This window comes from Diorhabda carinulata, chromosome 12, assembly GCF_026250575.1.
Source record: "Diorhabda carinulata isolate Delta chromosome 12, icDioCari1.1, whole genome shotgun sequence".
NCBI classification, from domain to species: Eukaryota; Metazoa; Arthropoda; class Insecta; order Coleoptera; family Chrysomelidae; genus Diorhabda; species Diorhabda carinulata.
Genome location: NC_079471.1, coordinates 881,513 through 903,320, shown reverse-complemented (window position 1 = coordinate 903,320; position 21,808 = coordinate 881,513). Strand labels below are relative to the sequence as shown.

At 29.6% G+C, this 21,808-nt stretch overlaps 1 protein-coding gene across 2 annotated transcripts in view; it reads right to left on the bottom strand.

The window, feature by feature from the left end:
• The window catches only part of LOC130900056 (uncharacterized), a 30,854-nt gene extending 13,244 nt beyond the window's left edge, over nt 1-17,610 (bottom strand). Inside the window, exon 1 of one of the 2 annotated variants that reach the window (XM_057810377.1) lies at nt 17,401-17,610. The gene's annotated coding sequence lies outside the window, so the exon portion shown is untranslated. The remainder of the gene's footprint in view (nt 1-17,400) is intronic. The other variant, XM_057810378.1, reaches the window with a different exon arrangement.
• Nucleotides 17,611-21,808: the final 4,198 nt, after the last annotated feature.

Here is a 21,808-nt window from a genome sequence, read left to right as displayed (position 1 = left end):
GCAATAAACCGTGTTTCTAGGTCAGTTTTTTCTCCCTACTGACCCACTTGGTAATAAAATAAAAAATCACAATTCTTTATTCTCGTCAATATTTAATATTCTATTGCATTGAATAATAGTTCCGATATAGGATTTATCTAATTAACGAATTTAGTAGGTTATAAGGGAATAGAGAACCGGCAACATCGCCGAGTAGTAAACGCTTAGCGGGTTTTATAATGACATATCTAAATGAGGTTATGTACAATATTTATATTTCGATAATTTATATTTTTGTAATTTATATATCACATTTAAAATATTTAACGTATATTAGAATAATATTTGAAATGTTTTAATAATAAGTAGGTCATAGGTCGAAAGTCATTTCGTGGTATGTTTATACTCGTATTAACGGTATGGTATTCAACTCCACCTAACTACACAATGTCAAAGGCCATTAATATATAAAAAAGAAGATTTTTTTTGTACGTGTGCGACGTCTTGTTTGGTTATATTGAAGTGTATATGTTTGATACGTGATGTCAAATTTTAATAATGGATATTTTTAGAATGTTTCCCTTTTTATTGTACGACAGGAAATTATATATCACTTTGTATGAAGTACAAGACGTGCTCCATCATAATATTACTAAATAAAAAAATGTTGTTGCTGTTGAATTTCCGTTTTCGTTTAGTTTTTTTTTTTTTTCGAAAGAAATATTATCAAGAATGGCGTGGCTGTATATTTTTTTTTATTTACAAATGTCCACTTTATGGTGAACATATAAAAAAACAAGACTTCAACGCCTACTTCTATCTTAATTACATTTAAATTACCAGGTGTGAACAAAATGACGATTTCATTTACTAATAAATAGACGTACGGTTTTTACATTGAATTACATAAAAACAACGATTTGTGAAACGTTATAATGGACCCAGTTTGTCAAGTCATTACATAATGAAACGGTATTAGTTAGAAGTAGCTCTGGTACTTTATACGAGTCGGTAAGTTGACCTCAAAAAGCTTGTTCGGTACCGTTTTTAACCGTTTTAAGACATTTATTAAACCCCACGTCTATTCCACCGTCTTCCATTTTATTTAGAATAAGTTTTAATAAAATAACAACAATATAATAATATTTTCAATTTTTATTTACGTCCTGTATAATTAAATTCATAGTATACAACTGTGTTATAGCTTGTTAGCCCCTAATGCCGGCCCTGATATTGATAAACATACTTAACTTTAAAATTTCATTAATTTTAATTCATTACTACTGTATTTATCTTTTTCTAATCCCTCATGTATATCAAATATATAAAAATCTATTTTTTTTCACTTCAATTTTACTTTGTAAAAATCCATTTTATATAAATGTCAAATTATTTAACTTTCCATCCACGACAATATTTAAGATGATACAATTCTAAGGAACCGGTTATTTTTCACTGTTATTCGTTCGAAAGTCATTCTTTTTTTAATAACTTTTAATTAACTTACAAGCTTAAATAGTAAAAGACCAATTTATTCGATAGATCTATACGTGACAGTATTACAATCAATATAAAAATAAAAGTTACAAAAAAAGAAGAATCGGCCTCTCACGACGATGAAGAAGTGATTCATAGCGCTTTGTAACAACTACGCTATAACTAATCAAGTTGGTTGAATTTTATCTGTTGGTTAGCCATTATACGCCATTTGCAGTCCAATTATCCCTGTTTCGAAACTAAAAATAGTCTCATTATCGTAGAATATACCCTAGCGAAGTGGATGCAGAAAAACATCGCCTCTTTTATTGCGTCTGAATTACAATAAGAGCGATTATTGCTCAAAAAAAAAAATTCGAATCGTGAAAATATAAACGGTAGACGTATAGGAATAATTGACAGATGTTCGTTAAAAGAAAGTGGCTACTATGACGTTATCGTATGTGTTAATATTTCTACTATATGAATATTTGTATCTATAATTTACAGTAAATACGTGGTATTCATGCAATATTATATATTAAAAATTCTTTATTTCATTAAATGAATGAGTTTGACATTATTTTCTTATTATCGATTCACTTATACACAATATTCCCGGGACATGGTTTATTAGACATAACCATTTTCGATAACTATAATTCGGGATCAGTTAGATCACCTATCAGCTGATTGGGGAACGTATTTCTTGACGTTTGTTTATAATCAATAAATTTACATTGATACCACAATAAATTTCAATAATAATAAGTCAAAAAGTAAAATTTGCTGTTTATAATTATTGTAAATGAGAAATTAATCGCTTTCAAAGTTCAAAAAATCAAAAACAAACCGTCAGCTGATCGTATTTATCCACTGGCATACTAGAAAAAGAAGAATTTTATGATATGTCAATGACCCGTTCAATTCACATCATGATCGAATTAACTCGATCACAGATTCCCAAATAATTTAATATAAATAAATATTATATTAAAGTATTTTATCTTAAAATGAATATCTAAATATTAAGAAAACTACAAAATAAAACGAGTAGATATTCTTATAAATGACAATTACCGGAAGAGGTTAATAACACTACAATATGAATAGAAGTTATTTAATATCGCTATCTCTTTTTAATATTAAGAGATTATGAGAAGGCGTCTAAAATACCGAGTGTGCGTGTTGTAGGTATAAATTAGATTCCGAAGCATTATTTTCTGCAGTTTAAAACGTTTAAATTCCTCTAATAAATAACCCGCAATAATATTCCATCTTAAGCCGTGAAATTATCTCGGTAACTGTTGATTCAATTTAACTTTGCTTTTATGGTGAAACCTACTTAGCGAAATTTCTTATCGTTTAATACGACTAACGGGGATAACCGATTCAAAATTACTTTTCAAAGTACCCAATTTCATTCATTATTCGCTCACAATTAATATTTCAATTACTAAGATGATGGTGGCTTAAATTATAGGAATTTAATTGGTATATAATACAGGTCGATATTATACAGTGTGGGGCAAGAAAAAAGTAATAAAAGTATTTTGATTCAACCTCGTACATCATCTGTGATGATTATAAAATGCGTTATCTCTGAGTGGTTCATCGCGAAACTGGGTTTGGAGGTCCACCGGAAGTTGTAATAATGGCGCATGGTATCCAGATCGCGAACTATACGACACGATCACATAACGACAAAACCAGATGCAATTTTATTAATATACGAAGGCCAAGCGAGGCCAACGAACTTACAGATACACCACATTGTCAAGGTCCTATATTTCTCCGTTTATTATTTCTTCTTCTTTTCTTCCTCGTCGCTAAATTTGTGTTCTGCGGTTAGGAGACCAGGACCGGCGTAGAAATTCCCTGAATATTTTCGTTTATACAATTATACGTTTTCGATGTAAAGTATAGAAATTAATATACGGGGTGTGTCGATGAAATAAAATTATAACTTAAAATCTTCGTTTTATTTGAGAATAGTTTTTATTCTTATTTATGTTTCCAAAATAGTTGCAGAGAAAAAAATAATAGATGCCATATTTTATAATTTTTTTCATTAAATTGAGTGGAAAAATATGATATATGGGGTTGCTAATTCCACCCCCGTAAAATGCAACAGGAATATTGAAAAAATAGTTTTCTGCAAATGCACGAAAATTACTGAAATCCAAATTTCTAACTTTTCTATTTTAGGCACCACTTTTTAAGGGTGATATCTCGGAAAGGGGTGGGCTATGGAAATTCTGTTATAGGAAAGACCAATCTTAATTTTGTACTAGCAATCACCTCCTGAATTTAGATATTTTCGTAGTTATATCGAATTTATTTAAACAAAATACAATTTTTTCTTTACGTTTCCATATTTTAATTGAGTAATATAATTTGAAAAATAAAATTGTAAAATGTTGGTATTCGATTTTAATTTATGGTATTATCAACTAATTAAAACCCCTTGCTTCGATCCTGTATGACTTGACTGAGATTTGTCGCACCATGGAACGTATTAATTCAGAACCGGAACTAGATGATCCGCCATTCCGGAATGAATTTGATATAACGAATCGAAAATTGAATATAGTTATTTTATTTATAAGGTTATGTTTTACTTTAAAAAGTATTGTTTGCGTATTAAAAATATATATAAAACGAAACCTATAGACGGATTTTATTATTACGACCTTGCTAGATGATAAAAATCAGTGAAATGTACATCAATAAAAGTCACAGTTGGTGATTTTTATCTGAACGAAGTCGGCGTATCTAAATTAAAGGTCATTACCACGGGATCTAAAGAAAATCATTTAGAATTTTTCATACTATACGGTGATGATTAAAATCAAATTGTATGTGATTAAATAATGCACCGTATAATTTATTTAATTTTCTTCTTTACGTAGAAAAATGTAATGTAATTTTTTTACGCTAGTTTTTAATTAAAAATAAATATTTAGCTTTCTACAGTGTGTTCAGAAAGTAACTAGAAATAAATATAAGGAACATTTATTATATAAAAGTGTATAAAACTTGTTTTAATTCGTATCAGCAGTCTCTAAAAATTATGTAAATAATTTACGAGGGCTGCTACTTAAGTTTTGAGATGTGGCAACAATGTGATTATGTCAAATCTGACATTGACATCATGAATTGATGGTGAACGTATTCAGAACGCGTGTTCATACGAGTGCTATTTGAGTTTTATATAAATAGTTAAAATATTCATGTTTATATAAAAAAAAACATGTCAAATTACAAATATTTGTTATTATTTGTCTATTTTAAAACTTCAGTAGCAACCCTCGCATGCAATATGCAAAAAAATTTCAATGAAACCCTCTATCATTAACATCTGTCAATTAAAGAATGATATACTACAATATAAAAAAGAAGAAAATATAAAAACAGCCGTTGAAGAATTACATCCTGAAATTACAACATTTAACGTATCTCAACCTCTAAACGAAACTCAACTAAGAATAATTTTTGAAAATATCGCTAAATTACATCCGTTATCAGTTTTATTCGATGAAAAAACGTCGAAACTTCTCGGTTATGATATTAGCGTCAATGATTATATCAACGACATGCTAACTGAACGCGTTTTGACTACAGGACCGTATTCAGGTATAATAAACACCTCTACTGAAGGTAATGTACAATAAATCAGTATCACGTGTTACCGAGGAATATTTTAAGATATACGATTGCGTTAAATCGTCTACTAAATACAGAAATGTCGTTACACACGGTGATATTTGGTGTAATAACGTTTTGTTTAATAAAAATCATACTAAATGTTATTTAATAGATTTCGCTACAGTTAAATGGTGCCCACCGAGTTTCGATACATCATTTTTATTAACGGTAATTACAGATCGATATTTCAGATCAAAATATTCATTAAAATATTATCACAAACTCATACTTTATATAATCAAAATATAATTAGTTACGAAGAACTTTTAAAATGTGTAGAAGAATTTAAAGTTCCTATACGTGGTTTGGCCTTGAGTTATTTATGATACACGAAGTGTATATTGAAAATTAATTCAAATAAATGTAAATTTTTTAAATCGTTTGAAACGGGTAAAATATTTCCAGTACGTCCCTGCTTAGGTATTTCAATTTATGGAATATGCATTAAGTCGTAAACTAAGACCACTATTACGACTACTTAAAAGAAATAATAAACGTTGAAGCGTCGAGATTTATTTATCGAAAATTGCCGGCTCGAATCAACGATGTTATTTTCAACAACATTCGTTTTTCTATTTTTTTTTTTTCAATTAAAACAAGTTATAAAGCGAATTTATTAAGCTTCAGTATAATATATGCAATTAAATAGTTCACAGATTATTATCTATACGTTCAACTGAGCCGTACATCAATTTTTGTTTTTAATATTTTGTTGAAAAGTTTCGTGACGCCATTTAAATAAATGAAAAACGTTGATTAGAAAAAAATCGATACTTTCAGCTTATTGTGTATATGTATATCTGAAATAATATCTAAATAGTATATATTATGAAAATTACATTGTAATTTTGGTTACTTAAATTACTAATTAATTAACAATTTGAAAACTTGAATAAATTAACTGTCATATAGAATTTTCAATAATTGACGTATGTATTTTTGGTTGCATAACTCCTGGCGCTATTCAATTTAACAAAGGCATAATATCCAAAATGTTTTTTTTTATTTTCTTTATATATCCAGGTGATAAAACAATAATAAAGTATAATCTTGAAATAAATATCCGTCCGATTATAAATATAAAACAAAATTTGAGTTTTCATTAATTGAAAAAGTTTGACGTTTAATTCCGTTTGCATTTTTGTTTGCATAACTCTTGGCGCTAGTCAATTTAACTTAATCCAAAAATTATAAACTTTTCTTTTATATATCGCAATAATAAAATAATAATTAAATATTAAAAGAATTCGTACTGATAATCCATCTAATTATAAATATAAAACAAAGTATTCAACAATTGGAATAGTTTGACATTTAGTTCCGAATGCGTTTTTGGTTGCATAACTTTCGACGCTAACCAATATATTATATCCATCATAACGCTTTAACGTACTATCTACAACAAAACCTGATATATTGAACTTAAATGATATATACCGCGAATGTAATAGCTGTAAATATTGTAATAATACACTGTCTACTTGTTTCTCTTGACGCTAATAATCATAAAACCGATTAAAAAGCGTACTAGGATGCTCGCAACAAATAGAGTAAGAATTCATTTTTCTTACACGAACTGGTTTATCTAGTTAGCGATCATTGATGTATGATGCGGTCGAAGTATGCATCAAGAACAGAGGTTTCTATTAATAACTACTTTGGACGACCTTGAGAGTTCAGCCTAGGTCAGTAACATGCCCTATACGAGATTCTCAACAACAACGTTGCCAAGTATACAATCGTGGTTATTTTTTTTCTTATGCTAATTATTAAAATTTACTTTATTTTACATAGAACATTTATAACACAAAAAATGAATATTATTATTACTATATAGAATTGATTATAAATAGACTTTGTGGTATAACATCGAAAATATACACTATTATCATAAAGAAGGAAAATCTGACAACAGCGTAAATATATTCATAAGATCGGCCATATTTATATATTCGTTTCCGTTGAAATTAACGTGTTCTATGCTGAATGACAGATACAAACTAATTGCACGTCAATGATTGTTTTTTTTTACTTTTTCACGCTGTTAATTATTTTCGTTTAATTACTTCTCCCTTAAGTAAATATTTTTTGTTATTTTATGTGACTAGACGACGTACAATTTCAAAAAATAACAATATTTTATTGGCAAAGCAAAACTTTCTTTATGTTAACATAAAATTTCATGGCATTCGTAATCATAAACGACTCCATGGAAGGCGTTAAAGATATAAAATTCATTGGCGTACGTAATATTACATCAAGAAAAATCGTAATATACATCATAGTATAACATATTATTTCAAAAAGATATTAATGAATGGGATTTTGTGACAACAAACAAAAATAAATTATTATTATGACGGAGTTGATCTACGAGGGTTGATTGAAAAGTTTCCTATCTCAAACTGATTAATTTTTTCAACGTACAGCTTCGGATCGTGTGTTTTTTTACAATTTCTAGATAAATATATCCACACCTCGTAAATGTCGATGAAGTCGTTATAGTATACAGGGGTTCTCATTTAATAAATCATATATTTGGTTTGTAACGAAGTTATACGACACTTTGTATAGTTGGTGATAATTTCGAAATAAGCACGTTAAATCTATCTATTATTTTGTTCAATAACATTTTTCGATATCTCTTAAAATAAACAATATACCAAGGCTTGTCGAAAGATTGTACACGTGTTTAATTTTTATAATCGCTATATCTCAGAAATGGTGAGTTTTAGCGAGAAAAGTATAAGAACTTTTTTTGTAGATAATTTTATGATCTACATTTTTTGTTTGATCAACTTTTCGATAAAACTTACTGTTTTCGATGAAAATTAAAAAAAAGATTCAAAATTTTGACACTTAATCTTAAATAACGTTAAATTATTTGAACACTCTTTATATCTCGTCTATTCCCCGCTGAAAGCATAAAGCATAAACTGATATGACAGTAATTCCCTGTACCATCTCCTTAATTATATCAGGTAGAACGCTCGAGAGAAAAAAGAAGAAGAGTTGGAAACTGGCTCGAAGCTCTATCATTTATCATCGTCATAAAATTACTACGCTTCATCCAATGTGTACATCATACGAACCATCTCGATTTAAATCAAGTTTAAAATGCAAGTCTGATGGTTTTTTTTATTCATTTCTAACAACTTTTTATTTTTCGAGCGGCTACCGCCATCTTTAAGTCACGCCAGGTACTTTTAATCAACCGGAAAGTCGCCCATTTTGACGTGAAATGTCAAAGCATAGTTGCCGCTTGTTGTTTCCTGTACAATATGTAACCAAATTAATTTTATAATTATTCCTGAATAAATATTAAAGAGAAAATGTAATTTATTCAATAACTAATTAGAAAAAAAAAAATTAAGACTCATTCTGTAACGAATTTCATAATTAAATCTAAATGTCTACACTCCATAAACGATACCGTTAATTATTCAAAATTATTGTTTTTTACTAATTTTCATATGATTTCACGGATATCATCAGTTTTATAACCAAAAATACCACACGCAAATAGAATTCTCAAACTCAAAACAACAATACTCAATAATTCTTAAGAAACAAAAATTTTTAGTATGAAGCGGCAACGCTGCGATCGCATTTACGAGCGTACACAAAATCCTACAGTATGTGTTTGATCTCACTCGTACAACCAAAAACAATTTAGTTTAAATTAATTTAAGAATATTTAGAATGTCCCTCGTATAGGTTAATGTCTAAATTGAGAGATATACTGTATATAAAAATGAAAAAATTACAGTTTATAATGTAAATCGTCTAAATTCGATCGATATTTATTCGTTTTTTTTGTAAACAAACACTCAGTTCAATATTTCAAATATATTTATAATGTCGAGACAAATTATTGACCTTTAAGATTGAACTTGCCACATCTTGAAACAATCTTTGTAGTAAAATGTTTTCTCATAGGAATGAATGTGTCAGCATTATTTCAACAGACTTTACTCGCTTCAGTGAACATTCTGATCGGCGATTCTGTTGTAATTTCTTTCTCACGACGAAATCGGTAACGAAATTAAATAGAAAATGTTCGTTTTCGGTTCGACATTAGAATTTCGTTGAAAATTAAAAAAAGAAGTCCATTAAGTTTAACGGAAGCTAGTGGTTTTCGTTTTATTTGAAAATAAAATATTAGAGAAGTGATGATTCACGTACAGCGCCATCTAGAACGTACGTTACGTATTAGGTTATTTGACAGAACGATGTTTAAATTCGAGAATTTAAAAAAAAAAAATCTCACGACGAAATTAGTAATGAAATTAAATAGAAAATAGTTAGAATTTCGTTGAAAATTAAAAAAATAAGTCATTTAAATTTAACGGAAGCTAGTGGTTTTCGTTTTATTTGAAAATAAAATATTAGAGAAGTGATGATTCATGTACAGCGCCATCTAGAACGTACGTTACGTATTAGGTTATTTGACAGAACGATGTTTGAATTCGAGAATAAAAAAAAACTTTCACGACGAAATTAGTAATGAAATTAAATAGTGTTCGATTCGATATTAGAATTTTGTTGAAAATTGAAACAGAAATCAATTAATTGTAGCGGAAGCTAATGGTTTTTGTTTTATTTGTAAATAAAATAATATAATTACAGAAGTGATTCACGTAGAGCGCCACCTAGATTACGTATTAGGTTATTTGCCAGAACAGGACAGGACTTACCCTAAATTTATTTTATTTAAACTCGAGAATTTGAAAAAAAAACTATTTTAGCAATAATAAAATTAAAAAATGGAATATAATTTTTGATATAAGAATAAAATTATTGATATAAAAGTTAGTTTATAATTAAAAAAAACTTCTGTAACTTAATAATAAAATTTTTTATAGTTTTAATGTTCGGTGAAGAATGTTTCGTGCTTTTAAATTATGAAGAATAAAAAAACGATGAAAGTTTCCATGACTTAATGAGATTTTCTAAAAGGGTTGTACTAGATTGTATCTAGAATACGACTAAAACCACTCACACATTCAATTTATTTTTTTTTTTGTAATAAAACAATATGAAACTAAATTATTAATAATAACATAGTAAAGAAGAAGAATTACACGTCGTACGGTTGAACGAAGGCATTAAGGACATTAACGATTCGAAAAAAAATAATGGAATACAACCGCAAGAACAGTTATATATATGTCATTAATAATAATAAATCTAGAACGATATTATTAACAATTTTCTAAAAGATAATCGTATTTTTGATAGTTTTTTTATAGAATAATACTTTTCCTTCAAGTTTTGTGTGATTTTTTCGATTTTAGACTTCCGTAGACCGATTCAATATTTATCTATGGATTCCACACCATGAAACGTAAAAAAACAACTGTCATTTGTCATTTGTCATGACCGATGAGGTTCCGGAGAGGTTAATAATTTATGCAGTTGAAAAACTGTAGATTTTAATGATTATTAACGTGAGATTGTTGAGTTAAACGGTTAGTTGTGTATCTGAAACAATAAAAAGAAAGATCTGGGTCGACGTTCTGTAAATTTCAACGTGCATTCGCACAGTTTATATTGTTTTTAATAAATCTTTGTATTTATAACCTGTTTGAATAGAAAATATAACTGTTAATAGTGACAACGGTAGAAATAATTTTCTAAATAAGAAAATTACTTAATTTTTCAATCTTAATTAATATCCGTTATACAGATACAGTTTTTTTTATTATACGGTATTCGAATTTAATATTTACCAGGATAGTTACTTTTGGTTTTCAATCCGTAAAAAAATCGCGACAAATTTTTTATTCATCAACTAAATTATGATAAAAATGTTCTACAAACTAATTTCGATTTTAAACTACAATACGTCCAGAAAATGAATCTCGAATAACTTTTCTTCATTCCACATTGGTGGAATGACGAAAAAAAATATTATAGTCCGGTCAAATTAGACCCAAAAAATAAGAGTGAAACTAAATGAATTTCTTTCGAGCTGAAAATCAGTAAAACTGTTTAAAATACAATTTGTTATAGAATTTGATTGTTTCCCATTATTTTCGTGAATGGAAAAATTTTTTATTCAAGGTCAAATGTCAATAAAATGAGTTTTTCGCGATTATCAGCGAAACGGTGAGTTTTATCAAAAAAATACCTCAGACGAAAATTGTAGATCGTAAAATTATCTACAAAAAACGTATTAATACTTTTTTTCGTACGAGTTACCGTTTCTGAGATATAACGATCAATGTCAAATGTCAAAAAAATGAGTTTTTCGCGATTATCAACAAAACGGTGAATTTTATAATGAAAATACCTTAGACGAAAATTGTAGATCATGAAATTTTCTACAAAAAACGTATCAATACTTTTTTTTGTACGAGTTACCGTTTCTGAGATATAACGATCAATGTCAAATGTCAAAAAAATGAGTTTTTCGCGATTATCAACAAAACGGTGAATTTTATAATGAAAATACCTTAGACGAAAATTGTAGATCGTAAAATTATCTACAAAAAACGTATCAATACTTTTTTTTGTACGAGTTACCGTTTCTGAGATATAACGATCAATGTCAAATGTCAAAAAAATGAGTTTTTCGCGATTATCAACAAAACGGTGAATTTTATAATGAAAATACCTTAGACGAAAATTGTAGATCATGAAATTTTCTACAAAAAACGTATCAATACTTTTTTTTGTACGAGTTACCGTTTCTGAGATATAACGATCAATGTCAAATGTCAAAAAAATGAGTTTTTCACAATTTTCAACAAAATGGTAAGTTTTATCAAAAAAATACCTCAGACGACAATTGTAGATCGTAAAATTATCTACAAAAAACGTATCAATACTTTTTTTTGTACGAGTTACCGTTTCTGAGATATAACGATCAATGTCAAATGTCAAAAAAATGAGTTTCGTGATTATCAACAAAACGCTGAGTTTTATAATGAAAATACCTTAGACGAAAATTGTAGATCATGAAATTTTCTACAAAAAACGTATCAATACTTTTTTTTGTACGAGTTACCGTTTCTGAGATATAACGATCAATGTCAAATGTCAAAAAAATGAGTTTTTCACAATTTTCAACAAAATGGTAAGTTTTATCAAAAAAATACCTCGGACGAAAATTGTAGATCGTAAAATTATCTACAAAAAACGTATCAATACTTTTTTTCGTACGAGTTACCGTTTCTGAGATATAACGATCAATGTCAAATGTCAAAAAAATGAGTTTCGTGATTATCAACAAAACGCTGAGTTTTATAATGAAAATACCTTAGACAAAAATTGTAGATCATGAAATTCTCTACAAAAAACTACTTATACTTTTTTTCCTACGAGTCATCGTTTCCGAGATATAACGATTTAAAAAGTTGTAAAAATTATAATGTTTCAGATTTCACGAGAAATACCAAAGCTGCAAGTTTAGCAATATCTTCGTCAATTTACAATTTTTTATAAATACTCACAAAAAGTCTCGGTTGTAAGAAAAGTTATTGGTGAAACTATTGAATACCACAACGTTTACAAATTTTTGAATCATTATATCTCAGAAACGGTGAGTCGTAGAAAAAAAGTATTGATACGTCTCTTGTAGACAATTTTGTGATCTACAATTTTCGTCTGAGGTATTTTTATGATAAAACTAACCGTTTTGCTGATAATCCCGAAAAACTCATTTTTTTAACCTTTGACCTTGAATTAAATTGTTTAAAAGTATGAACTTTTTCTGTTGTTCGTGGTTTGTCCTGGTTCGTTTTCGAACTATCAGATCTATTTTTCATCACCAGCGACGATTCTTTTCAAAAAAATAATCGGTTTCATTTCGTTTAAGTCGATTTCTAACTTCAATTTAAAATTAATCCACAACTTAAAGCTTTAATAAAAACTACGCCCTATTCGCTTCTAAAATTACGTCATTGTGATTAGTATCACGTGACGAAAGTACAGCACTAACATAATATACTCATATTGAATAAATTCGATCGTATACAAAGAATATAATGTACAGATCATTTATTGATTGTTATTTTTGAGATTATTTGATGTAATTCAGTATAATATTAAAAACTATTTAGTACATTTTAATATTTTACATTCGTCCGATGACTAAGATGTAATACCACCGTTTCCGGATTACACTGCACCGATTCTAGACCGAGTGCGGTGCAATACAATGAAAACTAGTTCTCTTGCACTGCTACTAATAACAGCGACACTAGTTTTGGTTTTACTGCAAAGAACGCTTTAGTGTACACTATTCAAACTAGTTCCGTCAGTGCAGTTATCAAGAATAAACCTTTAGTTATTAATTTCACAGATAAAATTGAAGTATCTTTTATTTTTTATTTCTAATCAAAATAATGTAGGTATCGAGAAGACGTTAACCTCGTTTTGCCAAAAATAAAATTCCATTTTCGATACGAGATTCAACCCACTGACTCACATAACCATTCAGGGCCGGTATGTTAATAAACTACCAGAAATATCTTTTCGATGACCACTTCGTTTTAACTGTTAAGTTTCGAGTCTCGCAGATGCCAAAGATGTTCGATGATATATTAGGTCAAGTGGATGTGAACGTAACGGGTTTTCGGAATATGCTGGCGTCCGTTAAATACCATATAAATGGACATTAATTGAATTATAATATTTCTTTATTATACGGGGGGTGTTTGATAAATAATACAACGTAATTATTTTTTTTTTATAGAATTATTAACAAAATACAATTAAGAAATGTATATACGGGGAAAATAATAATTATATTACGTTAGTTGGGTATATACGAGGGAGGTTCAAATAAAATCGAGACAATTTTTATAGGGGAAGGTTCGAAATTATATTAGTGATTCAAAATAGGAAGCTGGCTGTCTAAATGACACCTAGAAATCCCAAAATTGGATCAAATGTTTTAAATTATCTACTTAAATGTTAAATAAATAAATTAAGACTATAAAATGGTTTAATTTTGTATCTAGACACAAAAAACGACTAACTGGTTGAATTTATGGCCGATCGAGTGTCCTGTACGGTGTTGCCACATGGTATAAGATAGTTTTAGTTCTGAGGAAAGTTAAGTTAACAAAAATAACTCATTTTAGAGGATGAATAATTCGAAGGTTCATCGATTCAGGTCGTGGATAGTCACAACGGGCTTTGTGGCAAGAAAATTTGTTATTATTGGCTAAAAAGAATCGAGGTTAGTCATTAAAGTCAATCACAAACAAAAATACCACGCGGATAACGCGGGAAATATGAAAAAAACCACGAAGAAGTCAGTCGGCGTACTGTATTAGGTAAAATCTTTGTACTTCTCCCCGAATTTGTTTTTTTCAACCGATTTATCTACCGTAACGATAGAAATATGTTATTTATACACAATTTGGAGTATAAATAATAGTTTTATCACGTGTTATAACGACATTAATTAAAAATAAACATTTTACTGTTATCTAATGGTTAACAAGCATGTCGTTAATTTAGATAACGCTATCAAATAAACAATTTAATACGTAATAACACTACAGTAATGTTTTATTTCACCAAAACAGCAGATAACCTAAAAAAAACTACGGAGCATGTACAAGGGGTGAAACAAGTTGTTGGGACAATCTACGGGGGTTGAAATAGTAATAATACGATTGGGAATCCTTTAAGGAGACACTAGACTAGCGGATTACGCCGTCCGCGTCCGAGGAAGTCCAGAACGGTACACCTGGGATCGAAGAGGAAGATCTCTTGCAGCTGCAGCTGCACTTTCCGGTTTCTTTCGGGATCCAATCGATATTTTGTTGAAAATTTAGTCTTCGCGATGGTTTTTTTGATTTTCGGATGGTGTTTAACGTTTAGTTAGCCCTTTGGGACGTCCAAGATCGATCAAACGTCGTCGTGGAATCAGATCAACAAGAAGATGACGGCGATTGGTTCCGATACGAAGAGGAATTCACTTAAAACGGCGGAATCGTTTCGTTGCTTAGTTTCAATGACCGAGTTCTCGGTTTTTTCAACTGGAATATACCGTAAGTAAGAAAATAATTGACATTCTTTGTTCGGTACCATATGGTGTGCGTGTTTCGATGGTACTTGAATCGATACTAACGGAAAACGTGAAAAAAATTGAATTTCGAGCTTCGTTTTACGAGTTTTCTCAATCGACTCGTGTCAAAATTAAATCGATATCTCGAATGGTTTCGGAAATATCGATTTTTTTATACGATCATGTCAAATTTTGGATTTTATTTATGCTTCAAATAACTTTAACTTTAACCCTGTATATTTCTCACAAATATGAAACTTATAAGAATCGAATAGATACTGTCATTTAGATACGAGTTTTCTTAATCGATTCGTGTCGAAATTAAATCGATATCTCGAATGGTTTCGGAAATATCGATTTTTTTATACGATCATGTCAAATTTTGGATTTTATTTATGCTTCAAATAACTTTAACTTTAACCCTGTATATTTCTCACAAATATGAAACTTATAAGAATCGAATAGATACTGTCATTTAGATACGAGTTTTCTTAATCGATTCGTGTCGAAATTAAATCGATATCTCGAATGGTTTCGGAAATATCGATTTTTTTATACAAGCATGTCAAATTTTGGATTTTATTTTTGCTTCAAATAACTTCAACTTTAACCCTGTATATTTCTAACAAATATGAAACTATGAGAATCGATTAGATACTGTCACTTAGATACGAGTTTTCTTAGTCGATTCATGTTGAAATTAAATCGATATCTCGATTGGTTTCGGAAATATCGATTTTTTTATACAAGCATGTCAAATTTTGGATTTTATTTTTGCTTCAAATAACTTCAACTTTAACCCTGTATATTTCTAACAAATATGAAACTATGAGAATCGATTAGATACTGTTATTTAGATACGAGTTTTCTTAGTCGATTCATGTTGAAATTAAATCGATATCTCGATTGGTTTCGGAAATATCGATTTTTTTATACAAGCATGTCAAATTTTGGATTTTATTTTTGCTTCAAATAACTTCAACTTTAACCCTGTATATTTCAAACAAATATGAAACTATGAGAATCGATTAGATACTGTTATTTAGATACGAGTTTTCTTGATCGATTCACGTAGAAATTAAATCGATATCTCGATTGGTTTCGGAAATATCGATTTTTTTATACAAGCATGTCAAATTTTGGATTTTATTTATGCTTCAAGTAACTTCAACTTTAACCCTGTATATTTCTCACAAATATGAAACTTATAAGAATCGAATAGATACTGTCATTTAGATACGAGTTTTCTTAATCGATTCGTGTCGAAATTAAATCGATATCTCGATTGGTTTAGGAAATATCGATTTTTTTATACAAGCATGTCAAATTTTGGATTTTATTTTTGCTTCAAATAACTTCAACTTTAACCCTGTATATTTCTAACAAATATGAAACTACGAGAATCGATTAGATACTGTCCTTTAGATACGAGTTTTCTTAATCGATTCACGTAGAAATTAAATCGATATCTCGATTGGTTTAGGAAATATCGATTTTTTAATACAAGCATGTCAAATTTTGGATTTTATTTTTGCTTCAAATAACTTCAACTTTAACCCTGTATATTTCTAACAAATATGAAACTATGAGAATCGATTAGATACTGTTATTTAGATACGAGTTTTCTTAGTCGATTCATGTTGAAATTAAATCGATATCTCGATTGGTTTCGGAAATATCGATTTTTTTATACAAGCATGTCAAATTTTGGATTTTATTTATGCTTCAAATAACTTTAACTTTAACCCTGTATATTTCTAACAAATATGAAACTATGAGAATCGATTAGATACTGTTATTTAGATACGAGTTTTCTTAATCGATTCACGTAGAAATTAAATCGATATCTCGATTGGTTTAGGAAATATCGATTTTTTTATACAAGCATGTCAAATTTTCAAAATTGAACTATAAATATTATATTCAAATATTTTTCGTTTTTCTGAACCATTTCTAACAGTTGAAAATCCACCTCAACGACGAAAATTTGCGAAAAATCGTGTTAGTTTTCCGGAAAATCCAATTTTTCACGAATTTTCTTCAATTCGAAACTTTTTATTTCACAAACTTTTTTCGTACGATTTTAACCATAAAAAATTAGTTTTAAAAACCATAAAAAAAACTTCATATCGAAAGATATCAAATATTTATTCGAGAAATGTCAATTTTCGTTAAAATAAACCGTCGGCACGCTCTTAAAATTTACTTACCTTACGAATGTCGAATCGGAGACTTCCTCCCGAGAAAAAAATCGCCCGTCCTCAAACACAGCAGGCGTTGAACTCACTTGTTATGTTAACACCAATCACAACACACCGCGCTATAAGTCAAAGTCACTTCTTCGCAATTGTCAAATGTCAAATTTACCGAAGAAGCGGATGCATGCGAACCAGCGCCTACCGAGAGCAAGAACTTCGAAATGAGTTCATTCCACAGGTGTCCGGTCTTATAGTTTGTCTAAGACGGTTACGCGAGGGCGGCCATTGGTTAGAAATAAGAATCCTCGATGGCCATTGGGCTTAAATCTTTAGTTATTTTTACCACGGTTACTAACTCTCGGAACAGTTAGGTCTTTGCGTTGGCGAGGCGTCGAAAGATGAGCGCTTGTTTTTCTAATACTTATAGTACAGTCAAATTCGTAAAAATTTACCTATTTTTTTATATACAGTGTGTTTCGAACATTCGAACTAGTGACTGCGATATTTTTAAGAAATTTCACTTCGAAAATTATAATATAACTATACAGGATGTCTCGAAAGTTATTTTTAATTACATTACTTTGATTTTATTCGAATTCTGAGCTTCTGATACCAAAATATCGTCTTGGTAACTGTCATAATGATTTTTACACGAAATTATTTCATAATAAATAATTTTTCCTTATCAGAAATCGTATAATTAGGTCAAGTAATACATAGTACAGTCAAATTCGTAGAAATTTACGTATTTTTTTTATATACAGTGTGTTTCGAATATTCGAATTAGTCACTGCGACATTTTTAAGGAATTTCACTTCGAAAATTATAATATAACTATACAGGATGTCTCGAAAGTTATTTTTAATTACATTACTTTGATTTTATTCGAATTCTGAGCTTCTGATACCAAAATATCGTCTTGGTAACTGTCATAATGATTTTTACACGAAATTATTTCATAATAAATAATTTTTCCTTATCAGAAATCGTATAATTAGGTCAAGTAATACATAGTACAGTCAAATTCGTAGAAATTTACGTATTTTTTTTATATACAGTGTGTTTCGAATATTCGAATTAGTCACTGCGACATTTTTAAGGAATTTCACTTCGAAAATTATAATATAACTATACAGGATGTCTCGAAAGTTATTTTTAATTACATTACTTTGATTTTATTCGAATTCTGAGCTTCTGATACCAAAATATCGTCTTGGTAACTGTCATAATGATTTTTACACGAAATTATTTCATAATTAATAATTTTTCCTTATCAGAAATCGTATAATTAGGTCAAGTAATACATAGTACAGTCAAATTCGTAGAAATTTCCCTATTTTTTTATATACAGTGTGTTTCGAATATTCGAATTAGTCACTGCGACATTTTTAAGGAATTTCACTTCGAAAATTATAATATAACTATACAGGATGTCTCGAAAGTTATTTTTAATTACATTACTTTGATTTTATTCGAATTCTGAGCTTCTGATACCAAAATATCGTCTTGGTAACTGTCATAATGATTTTTACACGAAATTATTTCATAATAAATAATTTTTCCTTATCAGAAATCGTATAATTAGGTCAAGTAATATATAGTACAGTCAAATACATCTCTTATTAAAATCATCAATCAATATCTCATAAAACTGAAACTTATCTATGGAAATCCGGGTTGGTTGCAGCCCCCAACTGAATTCCCAGTTGCTGGAATTGAGTTAAATCTGTTTGTTTGTGGTATTAGGGTTGGATTCTTTGAAAACTGGTTGAAATTCCAACCTGGCACCTCTAGAACTGCAGAAAAACAACAAAATAAAAAGAAATGAGTAGGTAGAATAGATTTGAATAAAAAAGAACATGAAACTCCAACCAGAAGATGAAGATGAAGAAATCGAGTTACTTGATGATGAATGAGACGATGAAATGACTAAATCTCATCCCCACCTTTTTTCATTTCGTTGGTTCTCTCACTATTTCATTAAAATTTTGATCGCGATTTTTCGTTTTGACGCATATCCCGATCCCCTCGGCAGTTCAACCGTTTCAAGACACGTTTCGAGATGGTTTCGACCATCATCGGCGATGTGCGTTACAAAAATTCGTCTTGCCTTTCAAATTAATATCATTACCGATATTTATGCGACCCAGTTTTCGGTAAAACGTATTGTACGGTCGATACTGATAATTTCGGTTCGTCGTGAAACGGTAAATTCCACAAACTTCGTGAACTTGATATTCAATGACGTGGAAGATGCTACTTTCGTCGTAGTTCACGTTTTTCAATCGGTTCCAAATTTACCATTATTAAAAGAAAAAAAAAAGAAAAAACGTTTTATCCGAAACAATCACTTAAAACGGGATATTTTTGGTAATTTATCGTTAAAACGCGGTTTGAACATCACCCACAATAATTGTCGGATCGATTTCTATTACGCGGCTGTAACACAACGCCGACTGACCCCCAAAGTCGACGATTTCCAGTGCGAGAGGTTTCACGTCTTGAATATTGATTATAATTGCGCCGAATACGAAAAAAAAATATATTTCTGAAGGGGGGGTTAAAATCCCTTTGCCACAACTACCCCTTTTCTCATTTAAAAGGGTGTAAATGATGATTTATTTCGTGTATATGGACACCGCATTGTATAAAACGTTGAATCACGTTGATGAGTTGTTAATAATGATCGGCGAATATTTGACAGGTTCTACACATGTTTAAAAAAAAATTCGATCGATTTTTAACCGAGATAGTCTAATATGGAAAACAGAAATTAGAAAAAAAGTCAATATTGGGTCGACGAGAGATTTCCGTGTACGATATCACTAAGACGAGATAACAAAGAAACTAATCGAGTGTAACGGTCGAATATAATTTATATAACATATACAATGTGTCCACTAAAATCTTATTAATGATATGTGACGTCATAGTTGGCTGTACGAGCTTCAATTATAACATAAACAACCGGCTCGGTACCTCATTTATATGTCTAATTTGGTTTTGTTATGGCGTGATTATTAATTGACTTAAATTGCACGTTTTTGATTAGTGCGATGGGAGTTTCGTCGACGTAACTATCTGGATATCGAATTTTAATAATTCTAAACCTCGTATAATATGATATTATCGTGATAAAAATGTGTACGAACGGATAAAACCAAAAGTTATTCACCGGAATATGGAATTTTAGTAACAAAAAATTCCAATTTTTCATTTCGCTTTCTTGTATACCGCAAATCAATTTCTCTAGTGGCCATAAGTATTTTCTGGTATCTGTAGTAGATGAAAAAAAGTTTTTTTTATAAAAAGTGAACGAAAAAAATATTGAAAAGTTATTATGAAGGAATAAATGTGGTTGATTGAGTAGACAGGAAGTGGAAGTCTTCGTATCTATATGAAATTAGCACCCAGTTCACAAAATTCATAATAAAATGGATTCAGTATCATAGTTTTTGTTGTAAACTATCACCAGGTGTATGAAAAGGTTGATTTTTACGATTTGACAATAGATGGCACTGATATTTAGAAATTGACTGACTAAATTGTTGATTGGTGTGCAAAAATTGTAATCAAAAAAAGGAAAAACTGCTTTGGATAACTTTTTATGATTCTTATGATTGTTAATCGACAAGATCTGACAAAAGTAGATGCCAATTGATGTGAAAATACGTGATTTATTGTGATTCGACCTCAATCGGTTTCAATGAATTGTTAATGGACGAAATCTGACAAAAGTAGATGCCAGTTGACGTGAAAATACGTGAGTCGATGGAATTCGATCTCAATCGACGTAAACAGACATCAAAAAACGTCAAACAACAAGAAGTGACGATCGACGTTGATTAATAACAAGTAAAAATCGATTTCAATCAATAAAAAGTGTCAATTGACATAAATGAATCAACAAGGAGTGATAAACGGTTTCAATGAATTGTTAATGGACGAATTCTGACAAAAGTAGATGCCAATTGACGTGAAAATACGTGAGTCGATGGAATTCAATCTCAATCGACGTAAACAGACATCAAAAAACGTCAAACAACAAGAAGCGACGATCGACGTTGATTAATAACAAGTAAAAATCGATTTCAATCAATAAAAAGTGTCAATTGACATAAATGAATCAACAAGGAGTGATAAACGGTTTCAATGAATTGTTAATGAACGAAATCTGACATAAGTAGATGCCAGTTGACGTGAAAATACGTGATTTATTGTGATTCGACCTCAATCGGTTTCAATGAATTGTTAATGGACGAAATCTGACAAAAGTAGATGCCAGTTGACGTGAAAATACGTTAGTCGATGGAATTCGATCTCAATCGACGTAAATAGACATCAAAAAACGTCAAACAACAAGAAGTGACGATCGATCTTGATTAACAACAAGTAACAATCGATTTCAATCAATAAAAAG